Consider the following 10,526-nt stretch of genomic DNA (forward strand, 5'->3'; position numbering starts at 1 on the left):
GGTCGTCCACCTCGGGCGAAAGGGTAAATCACGACTCACAGTGAAAGTGTACAACCTCTACAGAATGTAAAACTGGTATATTAGCCGTGCTCATAGTCACGAGCGGCCTTGGAACATTTATGGAATAGATGATGAACACTGATGATACTGATGATAAAGATGCTCACTAATGATTACTGTTTATGCTATTCATTATTCATGTTTACCTGATCATGTGTTTAGGTGGGCTTGTGATAAACTTGTTGCTACTCCTTTGCTAAAATTGTAACAATTAAAAGCTAATCGCAATTAAACCAGTGTCAGCCTTTTGAGCCTCATGAACCCCATGTTATATTTGTTGAGTATGACATGTACTTACGCTTGCTTTATTTTTTAAATCTTTGGAAAAATCCCGAATGGGTACCAGATTGCTAGAGTTTAAAGAAGTTAGGTTTGCGATCATCCAATTAGTTGTCCCTATGGAATTGGAGTCTTCACCCGAAGATCAGAGTTGTCTTTCCACTGTTTGTTGTTTAAGGTTATATTGTCTATACTAAGTACATTATATATTAAGCATTGTCTATTGATATTACCTTTATTTGTAGCTATATGTGAGATTTGACTTTCTGGGCTCACATATGGTGTGTATCTGGTTTTGTCCTTAAAACCGGGTGCTACAAAGTGGTATCAGAGTAATGCTGACTGTAGGACGCAAGCCTAGATAGAACTAGACGTTTTAGCATGCTTTCATTTCTGCTTAGTTCTTGCTTTCTCTCTAACCTTGATATTTGCTAAAAGTTATGCTCACTTCGGCGTCTGTTCTGTTATGAAAACTTTGTCTCTATTCTCAATCCTCTCTCTTCGTCTATATAGATGGGTTGTAATGAGGAGACCACCATCATCAAAGGTTAGGAGGACCAAGCTACGTTGTACGTAAGCGCATTCGACAAGGAGAAGCATGTAGCTATGCAACAACAAGTACTTGAAGGAATGACTCAATATGGGAGTTCTCCACAGTGCTTGCCACAAGGTAAAACCAACATACCAAAGGGACCAGTGAAGAGACAAGTGGCAGAAGCTTGGAAGAAAATGAATTCCAATGAAGGTGCTGGTAGTAATACACTTGGAAGTCAGGATCAATGTCATTGTTGTAAACACTATGGTTTTCCCTGTCTTCAGAACAAGTCTAATAAGAGGGAAGTCAAGGTGAACCCAAGTTGTGAAGCTAATGTGGATAAAAAAGGAAGGCAGTCTCATCAGAGCCAGAATTGAGAAGCAATCAACATCCGAGTTCTACTATGTTGCCACATCCAGCTCTAATCCCTAGTCAGATAAGCTCAGACTCTAAAGAGTCAGAAGTTTCTCAAGCTAAGATTACTCCACTCTTTCCACATGAGGTATGCATAGATGGGTGGACGATCACCTATAAGGAGTTTCAACTTCAAAAGATCAAACGAGCTAAAAAGCAGTCCAGTCAAACAAAGATGAACTTTTAGAGTCAGCAAGCTGACAATACTCTAAGCAACAATTATGTGGAGTATGTCATCACAAAGGATCTAGCTAAGAGAAAGTGTTATCATTGCCAATAGGAAGGACATTATATTAAATCTTGCCCACAGAAGAATCAACAATTACACCATGGAAGTAGCCAGAGTCGAATCACTACCGGACTGCCACCAGCAAGTGTTAGTGACACGCAACACGAAGGAAGCCCACGATGAAATTGATGATGTGTCACTCCCTTGCAAGAGATGCTACCCTAGATGCTCATACAACCACACCATGTTTAAGGAATAGGAGTTTGTGCCCTTTATGTAATAAAAACGATAGTATCGTAAGTTGAGTCAATGATTGAATTATGCATCTTTATTGCTTGTTGAATTGTCATTATGCTTATGATTGTTTTGAATCTTTGTGATGATTGCAATGATCTTGTTGGGTGTTCCCACAATTTCATTTAGCTTATAGGCCTAAGGTATAAGGATTAGTGCAATAAATAGTTGGGTTATGGTATTCTTCTGTTTCCTCTATCCTGTTTTTTCGGAGCAGTCGGCACTCTTCGGCTTATATCTCTGTCTTTCTGCTACCAAAATTCATGAGAAAATTTTGGACAACAGTAGACTTCAATATCTTTCTCTGAGCGTAAGAATCAGCTTGATAGCTATTTTGGTTATGGAGAAACAAAAATCACAAGGCGATGCATTTGTGCTGTTTGGGACCTAGAACAGTTTCTCTTGTGCACTGTTTTTTACCGAGTTAACTGCAGAATTTGGAAAAGTGTTCTATATGGAAGTTGTGGAAAATTTGATAAGCTTTCCAACGGTATAAGCTAAAACTTCATTGGATTAAAAGAATGGGAGTTACAGCTGTTTTACTATGCTACTATTTTTCTTTTCGTGAGGAAATTCAGATTTCTTGTCCTTGCCCATAGTCAAGAGTATCATTGAGATGACAGAACGTCTTACTATTAGTTAGCTCATCTAGAAAGAGATGCAAGCTATACTTTGGTGTCCCCTAGTTTATCTTTTCTTAAGGGGGGTAGCCAAGTTGAAGAATTTGCAAGCTGAAGTATCCAACATTCTAGTTTGCGTAGCGGAAGCGTGGTGGTACCCAAAGATGTGAGAGAAACTCAGAGTCTCAATGAGGTTTGATTAAAGGTTCAAGAGAGGTTTAACCAAGATCATCGATATATTGATAATGCTACTGAAAGAGGTTTTAAGTTAGTTTGGATTAAGAGACCTCAGCTAAGTGTTTGAAGGAGTCCAAGAAGAGGTTGAAGTAAAACCTATGTATTAGCTTTGCCAGATCCGGACAAGAGTTTCATATCCACAATGATGCACCTTGTCAGGGTATGGAATGTGTTCTTATGCAAGAAGAAAAATGTAGTACCTTGTCAACTGAGGAAGCGTGAGTTGAACTACCTAATGTGTTATCTAGAGTTATCCATTGTGAAGCATGAAAGTAATATCTTCTTGGAGTAAAAGTGACATTTAGGAGGATCACAAGAATCTACAGGACATCTTCACTAAGTTGGTCTTGAGCTTGTGATATCCTCGTTGGAATGAAATTGATTAGGACTTGGAGAATTGCTAGCACCTGGAGAAGAAGAAGTCGCATCCGATGCCCTTAGCAACGGAGAATTGTGCTTAGAAGGTTCGAGTGACACCAAGGACTAAGAATTGTATTCCTAGTTCGAGCAACTTGACCGGAATCATTAATGTTTTGAAGATGGGTAGTAGAATCTCCTTCTGACTAAGAGATTTATCAGGTTTCGTTGGAAGGTGAATATTTTAAGAAAAAAAATTGATAGTGGAGACTAAAAAGGAAAGGTGGCCTAGTGATTGGAGTTACCTGAGAATTGTTCAAGGTATCTGTCAGAATCTTGGAATTAGTTTGGCTAGTTACTTGGAGTAAGATTAACAGGTATGCAAAGTAAAGTGCAATCCTTATCAAGATGATGGAACCGCACCAGGATGTAAAGAAGAATCTAGAGACAAAGTATCCCTATCTCATAGTCGATGTCGTTCGAATCTCGAGGATGAGATTCATCTTAAGGGGGGTAGAATTGTAACACCCTAAAATTTGCCTCTTTTGAAAACAGGATTAAAATGAATTATTTGTGAATTTTTGTGCTCATGAAATATATGAAAATAAAATTTTTCATTAATTTAAAATTCATCATAAGGTTTAGCAACATGTTTGAGCATACATGCCTTTGCATTTGATTTATCTGGTTGAGTGATTTTGATTGAAAATTTAAAATGGGTTAAATTGCTTTTGCAAATGAAATTAAAAAAATGGCTTTGAAATAAAAGAGAATTAGGAAATGAAAGAATTTAAAAAAGTTATAAATTTTATTTTTGAAAGCCTAATAAAATTTCCATTTTTATTGAAAAGAATATTTGAATTAATATTTAACTTGATTCAAAGAAATTTAAACCATATTTGAATTGGGATTTGAAATAAGAAAAGAAATAGAAAAGGAAAAAAAATAAAACCCCTCTCTCCCCCTCTTTGTCTTCAGCCCGTGCACTGTGGCAGCCCAGCAGCCGGTCGCTCCTGCTCCCGCTTTCCCTCTATCTCTTTCGCATGGTCCAGCCTAGCCTCACGTCTCGGCTCAGCTCAGCAGCCCAGCTTCGCTTTGCCAAAGGCCGCAGCCGCAGCCGAGCTCAGCAGCAGGCCACGCCCTCTCTCCCTCACTGACCGCCCGGCCCCTCTTCTCTCGTCACCAACCGGTGGGACCCCGCTGTCAAGAGTATCTCCCATCTCCAGCTCGCATCGAAACCAAACTCTGCTCCATCAATGGAGTCCGCTGTCGTTCTGCCCTGCATTGATGCCTTGCGCCCTAAGCCACGCTAGCCCCATAAGTAGCAAGCCTCCGCGCCATGCCGCCTACCCTGAACTCTATCTCACACCACCCTTGCCCGAGTTAGCCAGCGCCGCCGCCTGGATTCCGCTGGGAGGAACCGACGTCGCCGAGTCGATTAGCAGCTCTTTCATCACGGTAAGCACGTCTTAGAGCTTCTATCCGAGTTATCTAACCCGTACAACCCCTATTCTTCTTCTTTTTCCCTCCGTGCTACCCTGTGCCACATAGCAGTTGCTCCGCCACCACCAAGCCCGTCGTCCGCCTTCTCTGCTCTGCAATAGCCGCTGCAAGTCACATAATCGAGTTCACCATGTACCTATCCATCTCCCTGTGTCTAATCCGAGTCGAAATAGAGGCCCTAGGTGCTTTGTCCAATAGCTCCGGCGAGCAATCGATCGACGCCGGCGAAGTCGTCACCATGAAATCCCTGTTCCGGTCAAGTATTCCCCTCCCAATCAATTTCAACCGTCTGATCTGAGATCTGTGGCCTAGATTAGAAGATACCATTTCGTTGGCACTTTTATTAAAGAGCCCCTCGGTTTCTTCAAAATAGAACCCGTGATCCATTGTGTATTTCACAATTTATGCTTTCTTCTTTTAAAAGCGTATTTTGTTCGGTTGACTTCAAAAATACGTTTTTACTTATTTATAGATTTGTCAGTGATTTTGTTTTAGCCATAACTTCTCCGTTTTAACTCCGATTTGACCCGTTCAACTTGCGTTAGGTTCGTAATTTCATAATCTACGTGTTCATACTACTTTTAGATATGTTTTCAACTTTTTAAATTCAATGTTAGATTTAATCTATTATTTTAATGAAGGAAATCTTGTTTAAATCCTATCTTCTACGTTTTAACTCCGTTTCAGTCCATTCAAGTTGCGTTAGATTTATAGCAACGAGATCTACGCATTAGTATCAGTGGTTACCATGTCACTATTTCTAGAATTTCATGGTTTAGATCATATCTTGATTAATAATTATGCAACTGGATTTTTTAAATAAAATATGATTTGTTTTACTTTAGTTTTATAATTCAAATCTAAATTTGACTTAATTCAACTTATAGTATTTATAAAATATCTTATATATATATATATGAATTTACATAGTTAAAATAAATGAAGCCTATAATTTTCTTTTCCGCGTATAAAGCAGATCTATCGGTAGAAGTATCTTTTTAACCATAGCTCCGATGGGCATGCTCTTCGTGTTTGTGTGTTCGTAGCGATACATAGAATCGTGTTTCAAACTCTTTTACTTATTTTTTCTATGATTGGTGTACTGTTCTGATTTAGTTCTATTATTTGCTTCATGTATGATTGTATGGACACTTGTGTAGTGCTTTATGATCTTGTCCAATCGGTGAGTTATACGTGGTGAATTAAGAAGCAGATCTTTGAAGTTTTGGACTTGAAGAAGGATCTAAGTTTAAGGCAAGTATAGCATGGGATCTTCCTTGTTGTCCTATACACCTTTAATCATTTAATTCATACTACATGTGTCTATCTTGACTGCCACTAAGGATTTCCTTGTACTTTGTTACCTTGTGCCTTGATACCTATGGGGTATCGCATTGGGTAGTATGATGCTAGTGCTCAACGAAAGCCATGATCTTGTAACTTGACTAATGGTATATGCAATAAACACTAAAAGATGCTTTTTAGCAACATAGAATTAGGGGGCTAAAGTATTGGGCTATTTTTATGGTGCTCTAGATTCCACTCCCTAAGGACTTATCTGTAAGTAATCATCCGGGACTTACAGTACAACTGTAAGGGTTATATGGCTCTGGCTTTGGCTCAGTATGAGAACCTTTTCTAGCTTGTTAGAGGTTACTTTTATTGGCGTAAGAATGGCTTGCGGAATCAGGTATATGACAGCCTCTACTCTTATGTGTATAGCCGTGATGGAATTGTACCATTCGATAAGGGGGTTCCTATATCTGTTTGCCAGGTCCTAACTTGTTAGACGAACCTTTGAAAGGCTTCATAGTGAACCCTACCGACCTTTCTTGGTAGTGGGTCAAGAGGTTGGCCGCCTCGGGCGAAAGGGTAAATTACAACTCACAGTGAAAGTGTACAATCTCTGTAGAGTGTAAAACTGGTATATCAGCCGTGCTCACGGTCACGAGCGGCCTTAGAACATTTACGGAATAAATGATGAACACTTATGATACTGATGATAAAGATGCTCACTAATGATTACTGTTTATGCTATTCATTATTCATGTTTACCTGATCATGTGTTTATGTGGGCTTGTAATAAACTTGTTGCTACTCCTTTGCTAAAATTGTAACAATTAAAAGTTAATCGTAGTTAAACCAGTGTCAGCCTTTTGATCCTCATGAACCCCATGTTATATTTGTTGAGTACGACATGTACTTACGCTTGCTTTACTTTTTAAATCTTTGGAAAAATCCTAGATGGGTACTAGATTGCTAGAGTTTGAAGAAGTTAGGCTTACGATCAACCAGTTAGTTGTCCCTGTGGAATTAGAGTCTACACCCGAAGATCGAAGTTGTCTTTCCACTGTTTGCTGTTTAAGGTTATATTCTCTATACTAAGTACGTTATATATTAAGCATTGTCTATTGATATTACCTTTATGTGTAGCTATATGTGAGATTTGACTTCATGGGCTCACATATGGTGTGTATCTGGTTTTGTCCTTAAAATCGGGTGCTACATATTTGAAATTCAATTTTGAAATTGTTGAAGACTCTGATTTCTCTTTTTAATCTCTAGCTAAAACTTATAACTAGTCTTTCTCCCTCGTACTAACTTCAAATTTGATGATTTTTTTCCTAAAAATTTCTAAAATCATGCTCTATCAAATTATTGTGTTCTTAGATGTATTATTTTATCCATTTTTAGGTGATTGTGTTTTATCTATTTGAATTTTGAATTTAAAAAAATGGCAACTTCAAATAAGAGGGAAATGTAAAATTTATGAACAATGTTACTACCACTATGTCGGATGAACAAATGACCAAAATAAAAGTTGTAGATCTTAGAAAGTTATAGAACTTTGTAGTCGACAACTTTTTAATTTGAATTAATTTTGTCAACATTAAGAACATTTGAATTTCTCGAATTTGAAATTTGGATGTTTCAAACGATCTCAGATGGAGAAACAACCAAAATAAAAGTTGTAGATCTTAAAGTTATGAAACTTTGTAGTTGACAACTTTTTTATTTGAAATCATCTTGTCAACTAAAACTACGTTTGAATTTTCAAAAATTCGAAATTTGAATTTTTAAACGACGTTGGATGGACAAACAGCAAAAACGAAAGTTGTAGATCTCAAAAAGTTATAAAACTTTTTAATTGACAACTTTTTGATTTGAATTCATCTTGATATGGAAAACTATGTTTGAATTTCTTAAATTTGAAATTCAAAGTTTGTAAATGACCTCGGATGGAGAAACTAGCAAAATAAAAGTTGTAGATCTCGAAAAGTTATAAAACTTTGTAGTTGATAACTTTTTCATTTGAATTCGTTATGACCTCAAACAATCAATTTATCCTAGATTTAGTATAATACATGGGGAACCAAAATGCAATATACATGCAAGTGAGTGTGAGGTGCAGTGATAGAGGAGTGTACGCACGCATGATTTCTAGAAATTGATTTGTAGGGGCGGCTGAATACAGAGTCGTCCCTACAAATCTTGAGCCTCTCCTATAAATATGATTTCTAGGGGCGGCTGGCCAACCGTCCCTACAAACAACCACTTCCTACAAATCGAGGATTTATAGAGACTGGTATAGTACGGCAACCCATCTATAAATCATCGGCAGCCGCTCCTATAAATAGTTAGTGTAGTGGTGAGGCACGTAGCAGACACAAGATTCACGTAGGCACGAGCTTACGGCAGCACCAGCAACAACATAGGAGTTGATGGAACAGCTGGCTACTTCTCGATTTTCGCACACTGTTGCATGAAACAGCCGATTGACAGCCGGCTAACCGGACGTATAGATCTCTCTTATAATCCTAAGCTCCGTTAGCATTGTATGTCAACATGTAAGTTGTTGACATCAGCAATGCACTATCACAAAGCAATTAAAATCCACCAGCACATACAATTATAATATCCAAGTGAGCGAGACCCACAAACATTTAGTGGTCCACATCATCATGGCCCGTAATTCACTAATATTAATTTATAATAGTTTGTTTCTTCATATAAATAAATTTATATAATCTTATTTCGCTCTAAATCATCCCCAATTCCAGCAACAACACGCGGGGTATGTTTCTAGTTATAATCTACACCTAATAATAAAGAGGCAAAATTTCAGCCTATTTTTTGGTGCGTCCATTGTTTTAATCCGTCTCTCTCTAACTACCAGACAATGAAGAGTTTCTTCAGCTCAAACTTATATATATAAATTGTACTCATACGAGTTAGAATAACTCTTGTCTAGCGGGATACAAAATCCGATTCTAAAACGTAAGGTCATGTATGTGACCTAGACTCATAAGCCATGCTCATATGATCGTCCATATACATATTGGACATATAAGTTCTTATTGTGAAATAGATAGGATCGGAATCCAAATAGATCTCTCTGATCCCGACTAAACTGAATAGAAATCTTAACTCAAAAAGAAAAAAAGATACATGTACAAATAAACAAAATTTTATCTTACTCTCTACCTAATATTAAAGAGCGACGAAAGCAAGCTGGTAATGGCGAATCAGCTAGCGTCAAACATATATGCTGGAGATCCGAACTCGGTTTCCATTGCTGATTTGGAAAGATTGTTTAATATATTTGGATAGGAGAGACATGAAGTCTATGTGCTCCTCACTTGGAGAGAAGAGACAAGAGAGGATAGTATAGAAGATTAAAGAGACAAAATTTCAGCCTATTTTTTTTTCCACGTACGGAAAAAATAAAGACCTGTAACTTAGTCGGTTTCCTATATCTATAACTATATCATCTATACCTAATATAATAATAATAAAGAAGGATAATTCTATCTTATTTTTTTTATCATCTATTTTTTTGGTCCGTCTTTCTCCAACTACCAGACAATAGAGAGTTTTCTTCCACCTGGACTTATATATATAACTTGTGCTCATATGAGTTAGAATAACTCTTGTCTAGCATGATACGAAGTCCGATTCTAAAATGTATTGGATCGTGTATGTGACCCGGACTCATAAGTCATGCTTATATAATCGTCCATATACATATTGGACATATAAGTTCTTAATGTGACATAGATAGGATCCTAATCCAAATAGATCTCTACGATGCTGACTAAACTGAATAGGAATCTTAACTCAAAAAGAAAAAGCTACACGAAGAAATAGACCAAATTTTATCTTACTCTCTACTTATATTAATATTAAAGAGCGAAGAAAGCATGCTGTTAATGGCGAATCGTCTAGCGTCAAACATACATGCCGGAGATCTGAACTCAGTTTCCATTGCTAATTAGGAAAGATTGTTTAATATATTTGGATAGGAGAGACATGAAGTCTATGTGCTGCTCACGTGGAGAGAAGAGGCAAGAGAAGATAGTAGAAGATTAAAGAGGCAAAATTTTGGCCCATTTTTTTCCAGGTACGGAGAAAAATAAAGACCGGTAACTTAGTCAGTTTCCTATATCTATATTTATATATATATATATCTATATTTATATCTAACATAATAATTAATAATAAAGAGGCAAAATTTCAACTTATTTTTTAGGTCCGTTCATTTTTATGATCCGTCTTCCTCTAACTACCAGACAATGAAGAGTTTCTTCTACCTGGACTTATATATATAACTTTTGTTCATACGAGTTAGAATAACTCTTGTGGAGTGTGATACGGAGTCAGATTTTAAAATATATTGGGTCGTGTATGTGAACCGGACACATAAGCCGTGCTCATATAATTGTCCATATACATATTAGATATATAAGTTGTTAATGTGACATAGATAGGATCCTAATCTAAATAGATCTCTCCAATGCTGATTAAACTGAATAGGAATCTTAACTAAAAAAGAAAAAGATACACGTAGAAATAGACTAAATTTTATCTTACTCTCTACTTAATATTAAAGAGCGAAGAAAGCAAGCTGGTAATGGCGAATCGCCTAGCGTCAAACATACATGCTGGAGACCTGAAACTCAGTTTCCATCGCTAATTAGGAAAGATTGTTTAATATATT

Source organism: Miscanthus floridulus, chromosome 10, assembly GCF_019320115.1.
Source record: "Miscanthus floridulus cultivar M001 chromosome 10, ASM1932011v1, whole genome shotgun sequence".
NCBI classification, from domain to species: domain Eukaryota; kingdom Viridiplantae; phylum Streptophyta; class Magnoliopsida; order Poales; family Poaceae; genus Miscanthus; species Miscanthus floridulus.